The following is a 12,930-nucleotide window of genomic DNA, read 5'->3' on the forward strand; positions in this document are numbered from 1 at the left end:
CAATACCTGCCAAGGTCGCTCACTGTTGTTTTGAGGGGAGGAATGCGAGCGCCAAAGGCTGCCTGCCAGTCCTCAGATTGCTTTTCAATTGGCCACAGATGAGACTGAAGTCTAGGAGAGCAGCAGTATCAGGTTGGTCTTACATGCAAGCCTTTTGGTCTAACTGTCTGTGTCGATATCTTCCCGCGCCATACAGAGAAATACTTATAATTCAAGACTACAAGATTCACAGAGGATTGTGTGTGTATTACAGTAATACAAACCATCCTAGGATAAGGGAATCCCCCAATGAATTTCTCCTCCTGAGTTTTCTTGCTTTTACTTTCTCTCCTATGGGAGATTTATGTCTGGAGTTTTTCCTTTTTTTCTCTGATGTTTTAGGCAGGATGTCAGTATTGATCTGTGATAAACTGGCGACACTGCTTGTTAAAAGGGTTATTCACAAATGGATTTGATGTTAATAATGGACTGTGAAGATTTCCTCCATTGTTATCAGGACTCTCCCTGATCAATACCATTATCTGATAGACCAGTCCCAAGGCTTTTAGATAATCTATAAACTGTCCTTGTGGAGAAGCAGAGAAGGATTATGTCATACAAATAGGATGAACTGGTTTAATCAAACACCATACAATGACAACAATTATCATACATATGCAAATCATTTGAAGTTTGGAGATGTTGCAGATTTTGCAGTCCGTGACATCACACAATAAATACATTTAACATAACAGTCAAATTCTGTGTTATCCTGTCTCATTACAATGGCTATCACGGCACAATAATACACATGTGAGGGGTTAGGTATGTTGGATTGGCTTGCAGCAGGAAAGCTCAGACACTCACCCTGGTGGTAACATCCACACACACAAGGAAACTCACATCCCCACACAAACACACACACCTCTCCCCCAGCACCCATGCGTCACGTTGATGAATGCCTCCTTCCTCCAAATGACCTCCAAGGTCAACAGTAGTGGGGCAAATGCAGCCAGCCTCATTCCCCCAGAAGCGTACGTTGACAACAGACACATAATTCAGAGCCCTAGGCAGCCGCTTGGCCACAACTCTAATCTGAAATGTAATCAAACTGGCATTCGTGTGTTGCCCATGATACTGCTGCGGAGAGAGTGCGAAATACTATGTTGAAGGAGGTGGAGAAAAAGCATGTTGTGATCTGGCTCAGCGAATTAGAGGTCTATACACACAATTGACACACGCGCACACACATAAAACACAGAGATGGTCAGACGTGTACAGCACAAATGCATGCACACACACAAACACCAAGGGCATTCAATTATACAAATTAACCTATGAATGCGCGTGCACACGCGCAGACCAGACAAGCACTTTTCAATTCTGGAAAGTATTGAACGACTCCCTTAGCTCAAAGCATATTTTACTGTCAACAAAACAACCTTCCCCAACACAGAATACGGAACCTTCACGCTGTACTTGTTATAGCAGTAGGCTCCAGTGCCTTTCACCCTCCACCCTAACATGCCCCCTATTTTTGCATAAGGATTAGCCTGTTAATAATAAAAAAGTATGTCATGAGAGTAGGATCAGAGATGGTAGAATTAATATTTTCAGAGTTTATCCTCACCCTCACATTGGAGGGATACTATCTGGCCTGTACAATCAGTCTTCATGTCAGATGTCACACACAGACACAGACACAATCTCCTCTGTCATTCACACATTTATTATTCACAAATTAACATTACTGTTCAATTAATTACTTAGCGGCTTGATTGCATCTCAGTCAATCCATGCATGCTTGGTAATGGGAAATGGGAAAAGATGATGATGCTAATTCTCGGGGTCTGATCTTTGGTAATAATATCGGGGTATTTATTTCACCATACAAAATGAGTGGTGATGCGTGATATGTTGGAGTGCGTGTAAGTAGGGGAGTGGATAGGGGTCTTCCATGCTGCTGTCTTTCCCGACTTCTGTAGCTCCTGCCTTTTCTGTATCTGAGGTTCCAGAGTTCAAGTAGGTAATGAGCTTTCTCAAACATCCGCAGCTGGAATCCACATTTGATTAGTCTACACTGCAGGTAATGTGTTGCAAAATGTTGTTATGCTCGGCAGAATCCTTTACAGGGAGTTAATAGCACGCAGTAAATCCTCAATATCTTATACTCCCCTCTATTCCTCTCTCACCCCCCTGGCTCTGCCTTCTCTCTCTTTGTTCCTCCACCCTCCTTCCCCTACCCCCCCCCCCCCAATCCCTCTTCACTGTTCCCAGTCAGAGCACACTCTACGGAGAGCAATGAATCATTCATACCACTGCATAATCCCATAGGTCTGCTCGCCTGAGAGAGAGAGACAAGCAAGGAGAGAGAGACAGAGAGAGACAGCAGAGAGAGACAGAGAGAGAGAGAGAAACAGAGAAAAAGAATGAGAATAAAAAGGACTTAAAAGGACGAGCCTTGAAAAAATGAACAGAGACAAGTTAGTGTGTCAGGATGGAGAGGTGAGAAACCGTCATCTTAAGAGGTGTAGGGAGTATTTCCCTTGGAACACAGACAACATCTTAACAGAGATGGCTGTCTGTGGCATGACTCTATATACTGCACTGTGCCATTTGGCAATCATAGACTTGTATCATTGTCATTCTATGGTACCATTACTGTGCTGGCTAGCTCCTTGTAATGGACAGGCTACAGCTGAGTGCTGCTATCCAGTTTACAAGCTTGCTTTGCACAAGAACAGTTTGCGGACTGTAGTTTGTGCTGTATAGAATGTGTATGTGTTATAGGGGTCAGTGTGCAGGCCATGTATTGCACAGCATGTTGGCCTTGACAGGATAATGATATCCATTCCTCTTCCTCTGGCCTGCCCCCTTAATCAGCATGGCATTAAATCACACAGCCAGTAATAAGCTAATCCTCCCCTGAGAACAATGTGTGTGTGTGTGTCTCCCCCACATGCACGCACGAAGGTAGAATAATGTATAAATGCATAGAGCTTGATTTCCAGTGGGAGCCAGTATTGTGGTATAAATGCATGTTGCAGAGCCAAAGGAAAGGTGGAGGTGTGTGAAGTGAATGTGGGCAGCCATAAGCCATGTCCCAGTCCTCCTCACCATCCCTCCCTCCTGTTTGTCTGTCTGTCTGTCTGCATGTCTTGTTGCCTGTCTACCTGGTGTTCCTGACTCTGCCTAGTGCTACTGACTGTCTTTATGCTTGTCGGTCTGCCTGTCTTGCTGCATGTCTGTCTACCTGTCTTGCTGCATGCCTACCTGGTGTTACTGACTCTGCCTGGAGAGGACAAGTGCTTGTCCAAGCACTTGTCCTCTCCAACTTGGACTACTGCAACTCGCTGCTCGCCGGTCTCCCAGCATGCGCAACCCGCCCTCTTCAAAGAATTCAGAACGCAGCGGCCCGCCTGGTCTACAATCTACCCAGACGCTCTCACGTTACCCTGCTCCTCATCTCCCTCCACTGGCTACCCACCATGGCCCACATCAGATCCAAGACCCTGGTACTGACCTTCCGAGCAGTGAACGGGACTGCACCCGACTACATCAAGTCTCACCTGCAGCCTTACACCCCCACCCGCCACCTACGGTCTTCTTCAGACAACCACCTGGTGGTCCCACCGTTCAAGACCGCCCGGTCCCAACACAAGCTCTTCTCCTGCCTGGCCCCCCAGTGGGGGAATCAACTCCCCACCTCCATCAGAGACACAGACTGTCTCTCCACCTTCAAGAGAAGGCTCATGCTGTTTAATTGTAACTTGCTTAACTACGTGCTCTTATGGTTCTTCCCTTAAGCACTTATTTGTTGGTTGTTCACAATGTGTGCTTCTTGTTTTGGCTACCTGCAATGCATTGGGGCTATCTTGTTACACATCTTTTACACAGCTTTGACATAGCTAAGTAATGAATCCTATAGGCTTTTAATAGAAATAGTTTAAACAGACATATACTTATTTTCCAGAGTATGGAATTATGCAAATGTAACCCACTTTCATGCCACTTAAGCTTGATTTCACAAGTTCAGACTTCAGTCATTGTACACACAATACATCACTCTTCAGTTGAGTGGAGAACTGAGGTACTTTCCACCAACAGTCTTGCCCTGCTACCCTTTAAACTGTAGATCATCTGACTGAATCAAGTCTGTCTCCTGTGTGTGACCAGTGACTACAGACCAGTGTAACTTTGAAGGTTCCTTGAGTTGCTGTGAGAGGCTTGTTGTACAACAGCTCTTTCAGTCTACGAATGAACATTCATTAAAAGATTGTCAGCTGCTGAACAATACTGGACAAGTGTAACCATTAGTGTTTCATGTCCTTGTGGAATACATCCCTCCTTGACACACCCAAATAAACGCACATGCAGTACACACAGACTGCACACACACACAGACTGCACACACACACACACACACACACACACACACACACACACACACACACACACATACTCCTCCTGATGCTACATGCTTCCTGGGACTACCTGCTACTGCTGATGTGAAGTGCAAACTCACATAAACAGCTCACACAATATTTAATTGCGTACCATTTTTACGCATGCAAAAAAATAAAACGTCCCTCATAGACACACATAGACACAAAATTATAGTAACTCTCAAAAACTCATAATAGGAGGATCTGAAGGGGGAGCAGAGAGCAGGAGAAAGGATTCTGTAACTTCAAAGACAGTCACCAGCCTGGCACATTCAAGTCTGTTTAGTCTGAATGGATGAGTGCTGTTGTATACAACCTCATTGAATGTTAGACTTTCGTCACGCTACATTTCAATGTAACAAAAGCATTTTTTCCGTTATCAGACGTCCTTTAATGCACGGACGTACCCTCTCTATACCTCCTTTTCCAGTTCTCGTGAAGTGACTAAAAGCTTTGATGTCTTAGTTTGAGAGGGTGGGAGGTGTGTGTGTGTGTGCAGAGAGTTGCTGAATAAGGGTCCAGGACTCTCAGCATTTGTTGAGTGTGTTTTGTTGACCAAAGAATTCCAATGTACCTGTAACTGTACTTGCAGTTGGCAATAAACTTGAAACTTGAGAAGACAACACGAAGACTTGATAACATCAACTCTTTCATCCCACAAAAGTCCAACAAAACTTTTTTGAAAAATTGAATCAGTTGACTATGTAAAAATAATAATACTAGTCAAATGATAATACTTGAACTTACATTAGAAAGTATTATTTATGCAAGATGCAACACATGAGAGAACACTAATCGCTGCAAACATTTTTTGCCAAAACAAATTCAGCCTATCTTGGTGCAGACCACTGTGCTTGTGAAATTTGTTTTTGTCACTGCCAAGTACCACACTGTGATAATGAATTCTCTCCTCTAAATAGAATTATGCGTTATTACTGGATGTGGTCTATCTGATTATTTGCCTTATTAAATTGCCTGCAAGATGTTCACAGTGCTGCTGTCAGGTATTTGGGCAGGCAGCAGCTGGGTGCACTAGCCCACAGGGCCAGGCTACCTTGCCAGCTGAGGCAGCCGTTGCCTCCATTGCCGCTGGTTACCAAGGCAACAAGGGGCAGGAGCTCCAGGAACCGCAGAATGGAAAATGTCAATTACTGTAGAAGTGTAGATGTAGTGCAGCTAGAAGGGGGGAGAGGGGGGTGAGAAGCATCTGGAAAGGGGTGTGTGTGTGTTTGTGTGTTCATGTGTGTATGTGTGTGCAGCAGTGACGTGCAGTCAGGGTAGGCAAGGTAGGCAGTGCCTACCCTGCCAAAATTCAAACGTAAAAATGTTTATTAAATAATTTTATTTAATAAACTTGTATTTGTATTTTTACTGATTATTCTTGTGATTTATATATGCAATATGTGTGTTATTCCAATTGTTTAGACGTTACGATGAGAAATGTAGCAGTTACGCATAATCAAATACAACAAAATGGTAGAATAAGCAGTGCTTTTACTGTCCATTCATTGCGGACGACAACGAAAAGCTTCGATCCTGTATTCTTTAACATGTACGTCGAAAAGCACAACTCTTCTGTGCCTTTGCACGTAAATATGTTATGCCAGTAATCATCTACGTTACGTATCAAACATGGACCAATTAAAATCGAGATATTACTGGACATTTGCGCAGCTGACGTCATTGCACCTTTTAAACGTAATCCCCGCGAAATTCAAAGTAAAAATGACGGCAGCAGTATCTCCCCATATCGTAGAACTAAGAAATGTTTCAAAGCTCGATTTAATGGCAAAAATGAGTTGCTAGCAAGAGGGAGGCCCTATGCCAACCTTGCCTGAACTACACCAGCCAAAGGGACCAAAAATTGTGCGCTCGTTTCAAACGGACTGGTATGACAGAAAAGATTGGCTATGTGGCTGTGCTAGCAGTCAGCGGCTGTACTGCCATCCATAATCTACCGATTGGTGAGTCAGAAACTATTTTGGGTTTAATTTTGAATTGGTTGAATTAATGCCGACTGCAAGCCATTTGCCTCATTTTCAATTGAGCAGTGTGTGTTCTCATGTTGCTGAATGACAAACATAATTGGCCGCTGTGCAATAGTTAAGGATAAAGATGGTTTCATTCTGATGCTGGACATTGGTGTGTGTGCGTGCGTGCGTGTGCGAGAGAGAGACTACGATATGTCATGTCATGAGAGTAAGATATGTCATCCTGATTGGACATTTCTTGATATCAACCGTGCATGTGTGCCGCGCTTGTGCGTACTGTTTTGACGTAGCCTATTAGCCTAAACAATAAATTTGGTAATCTGGCTTTCATAACTCAGTGCCTACCCTCTTACTGACATCACCGCACGTCACTGGTGTGCAGAGCGGTGTTGTGGGGATGTGCAGGGGTTGTTGAGGATAGGGGGGGAGACAAGCAGACAAGTGAATGTGAGGAGAGAGAAAGCGAGAGAGGGAGAGAGAGAGAAGACTGGTGCTGACACAATGGTAGACTGCCTATCTGCATTAGAACACAATTTATCAAGAAGCTTTGGGTGTCGTGGCTCACATGAGCCCCCCACAACCCCAACCACCACTCCCCTTCCACCTCCCATACACACGCAAACACACGTATGCACACACACACGCACACACACACACACACACACACACACACACACACACACACACACACACACACACACAGTGAGAGGTGCTTGTTGGAGATGACATGTTCAAATCCAGATATTGATCTCTGTGCATGAGCACACTGGAGATCAATGGAAGCAGTACAACCAGGGCTCCACTGGCCTGAGGGAAAGAGAGGCTTCCAGTCTTTGATTGACACACAGACAGATTGATGGCCTCATGTGTCCATCTGTAGGAGTTAAAGTGTGTGTGTGTGTGGTAGCCTGAGTGTCCACATCATAAGGTATCCAATATCTTGACCAAAGTATTACAGTCCTAATTGATGGGACTATCCCTGGCCTTAATTGACAAAATGAAATATCCTGCACAGTAAAGAAACATGTACTTAGTTATGTAGTTCCAAGACAGTCATGGTGATTTACATGACATGGCTGGTTGCAATTGCCCTGATCACCAGGATGAGCCTTATTATCTTTAATGCGGTTGTTGTAGCTTGCCAGCGGCAGTAGCATATTGGTGTGGGCTAGTAAGTTACATAGAAGAATGCTGTACTGACAACTTTGTTACTGTGGGGAAAATCTATTGTTGTGGCAATTATGTTATCTCCTAAAATTGTTTTACTTCAATTACCAATTTTATCTCCAATTTAATTGTTGTTGTCACAGGTTTATACACAACTGGGTAGTATGGCTAATGCATGCTATATAACTTTTAAGTGTTATTATTATTACATGATATAACACTACATAATATTATACTGCATACACATAAACACAAAATGTTGTTTGTCTTTCAGCACTCACTTGATGCTCGGCTCCATCATCAAGCATCCTCAGCTGCTGTAAGTGCAGAGACAGAGACACACGGAGAGAGAAAGAGAGAGACAAGGGACAGAGAAATAGAGAGAGAGGAGAAAGAGACTGGTGGATATTCTATCATGACAGTGCATGAAAACAGTAGGGCGTTCCTTGCATGCCAAAATTATTGTAATTCAATTATATTCAAAGTCGTCGTCATCGTCGTCATCTGCCGGTTATCCGGGGGTCGGGTCACGGGGGCAGCGAACTAAGCAGGGAGGCCCAGACTTTCCTCTCCCCGGCCACTTCCACCAGCTCTTCCAGGGGGACCCCGAGGCGTTCCCAGGCCAGCCGAGAGACATAGTCCCTCCAGCGTGTCTTGGGTCTTCCCCGGGGTCTCTTCCCAGTGGGACGTTCCCAGAACACCTCACCAGGGAGGCATCCAGAAGGCATCCTGATCAGATGCCCGAGCCACCTCAGCTGGCTCCTTTCGACACGGAGGAGCAGCGGTTCTACTCTAAGCCCCTCCCGGATGACCTAGCTTCTCACCCTATCTCTAAGGGAGAGCCCGGACACCCTGCCGAGAAATCTCATTTCGGACGCTTGTATTCGCGATGTCATTCTTTCGGTCACTACCCATAGTTCGTGACCATAGGTGAGGGTAGGAACGTAGATCGACTGGTAAATAGAGAGCCTCGCCTTTCGACTCAGCTCCTTCTTCACCACGACGGACCGATGCAGAGCCCGCATCACTGCGGACGCCGCACCGATCCGCCTGTCGATCTCGCGCTCCATTCTTCCCTTACTCATGAACAAGACCCCGAGATACTTGAACTCCTCCGCTTGGGACAACAGGTGCGTTCGACATGAACCGACTTCATGCGGCGCCGCAGCCGGCTGCAGGCAGCTGACTTGAAAAAGTGCATTCTGGTTAGACTTTTTGTCCGACTTGAGACGGCGCCGAGGACACGTCACTGTGACGTCGCCATCAAAGTACCGTGAGATCGATTCGAGAACTGCCAGCTGTGTAGCCGAGCGCATTTTCTCAAGAGCAACTGCACGGGTTCAAGTGACGACACAGATATTTCATGATTGGCTAGACTCACACACGACAACTTTGACGCGTGTTTTGGAATATTCGGACACCTTCAGTTTCGCCAACGCTCAAAAAAGTTTAGCCTAATTAAATAAAAAATGTGTTGAAGAAAGGGTTTTAGTCAGCCTCTTCACTAACGGAAAGACTAAGTTAAATTATAAATAAAGTAAAGTAAGCAAACAGCGCTTGATCGGCCATGACTGACATCAACGCAGCAAACCACGAGAAGCTGGAATGTCCGACTTCACAGAGCCGTTTTCAACTCCTCCCCGACTGCAAGCGGCTACTCTCGCCGGTCGTTTCATGCAGGCGCAGTCCATGTCGAACGCACCTATTATCTCCTCCCCGACCCGGAGATGGCACTCCACCCTTTTCCGGTTGATAACCATGGCCTCAGATTTGGAGGTGCTGATTCGCATCCCAGCCGCTTCACATTCGGTTGCAAACTGCTCCAGTGAGAGCTGAAGGTTGCGATGGTCCCGATTAAGCCAACAGGACCACATCATCTGCAAAAAGCAGCGACCCGATCCAGCGACACGCAAACCCCTCCACAGCGGTAAGGTGGTGACTACCAGGGAGGGGTCTTTTCAAAGTCATAATTTAATATTTACTTTGTCAATGTCAAATATAGCTGCACAAACATGCACAAAAGGAATTCAAGTCAGTCGGACCTACGGTTCATAAGGAGATTTTTGTAGTTTGGGAAAAATATGAATTGTCCAAAATCCAAGATGGCTTCCGTTATGGATCACAATGGTTGTTTTGTTCCTCAAAAGAAACAAGGCAGGCATACAAATCTTAAGGCATTTTGTATTTTTCTTTAACTCGCTGTTGTATTCCTCAAACCATTCCTGAACCATTTTTGTTTTGTAGCAGGGTGGCAGCTGAAAGATGTCACATGGAAATAACGTTTCCATGAAGGGTGTAGATGCTCTGCAACTATGCTTAGGTAGGCAGCACATGTCAAAGTAACAGCCACATGAATGGCAGTGCCCATGTATTCCCAGCAGAACATTGTCCAATGCATCACACTGCCTCCGCCGGCTTGCCTTCTTCCCATAGTGCCTCCTGGTGACATGTGTTCCCCAGGTATGCGACGCAGACGCACCAGGCCCCTCATGAAGAAAACTTTATTTGACAGGCCATCTGTGCTCTGTGGTCCAGTTCTGATGCTCACGTGCCCATTGTAGGTGCTTTTGGCAGTGGACAGGGGTCAGCATGGGTACCCTGTCCGGTGTGCAGCTTTGCAGCCCCATACGCAACCAACTGCACTGTGTGTTCTGACACCTTTCTATTAGAACCATAGACTGTATATAAAAGATGGACATAGTAATCATGATGTCCCCCATTGGTTTGTGAACACCTGTTTTGAAGCTTCGATTTTTGCACTTCCTGGTCGCCATCTAGGGTTTTTGGAGCTACAAGTGACCATTTTATACGAGAGGGCAAAGTTGTGAAGGGGCGACAGGCGGGACCAAGAGTGGATCTGACGGAGAAGACACCTCGCTACAGCCTTTCTCCTTTACTTGCCTTCATGCCCCGGCTAGTAAACTGTGTGAAGTCGCTGCAAATATCATTAGCTTCCATCTAGAAGACCCCCTCGTACAAACCGACTGTCAATCACTCTAGACTGGACCTGTCAATCAAGCCAGGCACACCCCCACATATACTGATTTTTGAGGCCTAATATCTACTTAATTATAACATTATTTTCAGATGGACCACCAGGACACTTATAAGAGGAAAGGAATCTAGGTGTTGACACCGTGATTTATTGTGTTTTTTTTTTACTTGGTATTTCATGATAAGTTGGCTATTTTTGAATGGGAGTCAATTGGAGCCAGAAGAGATGCAGTTTTCCGCACTTGTCAAAGTCAAGCTAAGTCCTTACATTTGCTAAATGTTTCTGCTTCTGTTTCTTCTTTGATGACAAAAAGTTTATTTTCATGCCTAATACCACCCACTGACAGGTGCCATGATTAGGAGATAATCAGGTCATAATGTTAAGGCTGATCAGTGTTCATGTTTGGACCTTATTTCAGGTCAAGAGGATGTAATCTATGTTTAAATAAGTCACAAAGGATTGTCAAGGTAGACCTGCAGCCGTATTTGATACAAATGCCAAATGAACATGAAACTTGAACTTGAAAAAACGCTGAGTTTATCTTGAGACAGAGAAAGAGAGTAAGATGTTTGAACAAACAGACAGACGTACAGAAAGAACAGAGGAAGATATACAACGTCTGAAAGCTTTTGATGAGCTGACATATTGGCACGGAGATAACTTGAAAAATCCTGTGGCTTCAGTGGATTCAGGTTCATTAACAGATGAAGGGTGAAAGAGAGGGAGAGAGCGAGCGAGAGAGAGGCAGAGAGAGGCTGAATATATCAGTAAGAGAGAGGACAGGGATTAGAACTAGGTTTTTTTTGTTCTTTCACTTAAAGCTATGATCAAATGTAGCTGTCTCATACAGGATGGTGTTGTTTAAATGGTCTAGATGAAGAACTCAAGTTAAAAGTAGTTTGAAAAGGTTATTAATCATTTTTCTTCTCTTTTCTTACAGACACTGTTGATGAATTAATTCCCCATCTGGAGAGAATCTTTTCAACCTTCAGACTTTACAAAGCAATGCTAACAATAGCATACTGCCCTTCAATCCATTTACCATGGAATTTGGCTGATTGGATTAACTAGTTTAGCTGGTTAGTGACAGGTGATGTAGGTTAACCCAGGTAAAGGTGCAGCAGTGTGTGTGTGTGTCTGTGAATGGAATGCAAACTGCCCAAAAATAAGGTACTTTTATGAAGATTGGAGAGGCTTATCTTTAGCATGCGTCACCATTACACACACACACACACACACACACACACACACACACACACACACACACACATACAGGAAGATGCTGGAGAGGTCAGATGGTGAGGCCAGGGGTTCAAGACCTCAGAGAGACCAGCTGAGACATACCCTCTGATCTTTCAACCCCTGGGACTTGATCAATAACCAATATAGCTGCTACATATTAACATTGATGGCACCCCCAGAAGATGAGCTGTCTGTATGAGCATTCATGAATTTAAATAGATCCCAAAGTTTAGAGAATATTTTACTTGTGAAATGTGGTTCACAGCGATGAATTACCTTTGTTATATCTGTCATTGTTGTTTGTGTATCAGACTTTTAACTTGCAAAATGTGAGAAATGTGGGAATAGAGAAAGCCTTTGTTATTGAGAAAAAAACATGCTTTGCTGTTGAATTCTTCTTCTCAAGTTGTCTTTGCTCTGTGTTTACATAATACATGATATTTGTGTGTGTGTCTGAAAGGGAAATATTGAAAATGTGAGGGATAGAACAGAGAAAGTTAGAAATCGCTCTGCGAGAAGGATGAATGCAGTATTATTTGTAAAAAGTAATGATACCCATTACATTTTAATTTGTAATTTACAGAATTTGGTAAAGGGATGAACGGGTGTGTGGGTGTGTGTGTGTGAGGATCGGACCGTAAGAGAAAGAATAATGTGTGTGTGTGTACACACACACACACACACACACAACCACACGCACACACTCCCTCTCTCTCTCCTAAGTGGTTGGGTCAAAGAACTCCAGGTCACTGGTCGAGCTCTTGAGAGCCTTAAATAAATCCAAGCAGAGAGGCATCAGAGAACCAAATGGAGCATTTGAATTTCTATCACACCTCTGATATTAAGGGGAGACTTAATAGTACATCACGTACTCCAGCCCTCTCTCTCCCCCAGACACAGTCTTCTCTACTTAACTTCTTCATCATGTTCTTTAGAAACTGGTCCAGACCTCCCTGGGGCCCTGAGAAAATCCTGCTGAGGGGCCCTCCTACCTGACCCACTGTGACTAATGTAAACTGTTTACCACTGCCACAGTCACACAATGTATTTTATTATTATTACATCAAATATGACATAGTTTTTTAATTTGATTTCTTGAATTTGTATTATA

This window comes from Hypomesus transpacificus, chromosome 17 (assembly GCF_021917145.1).
Source record: "Hypomesus transpacificus isolate Combined female chromosome 17, fHypTra1, whole genome shotgun sequence".
NCBI lineage: Eukaryota > Metazoa > Chordata > Actinopteri > Osmeriformes > Osmeridae > Hypomesus > Hypomesus transpacificus.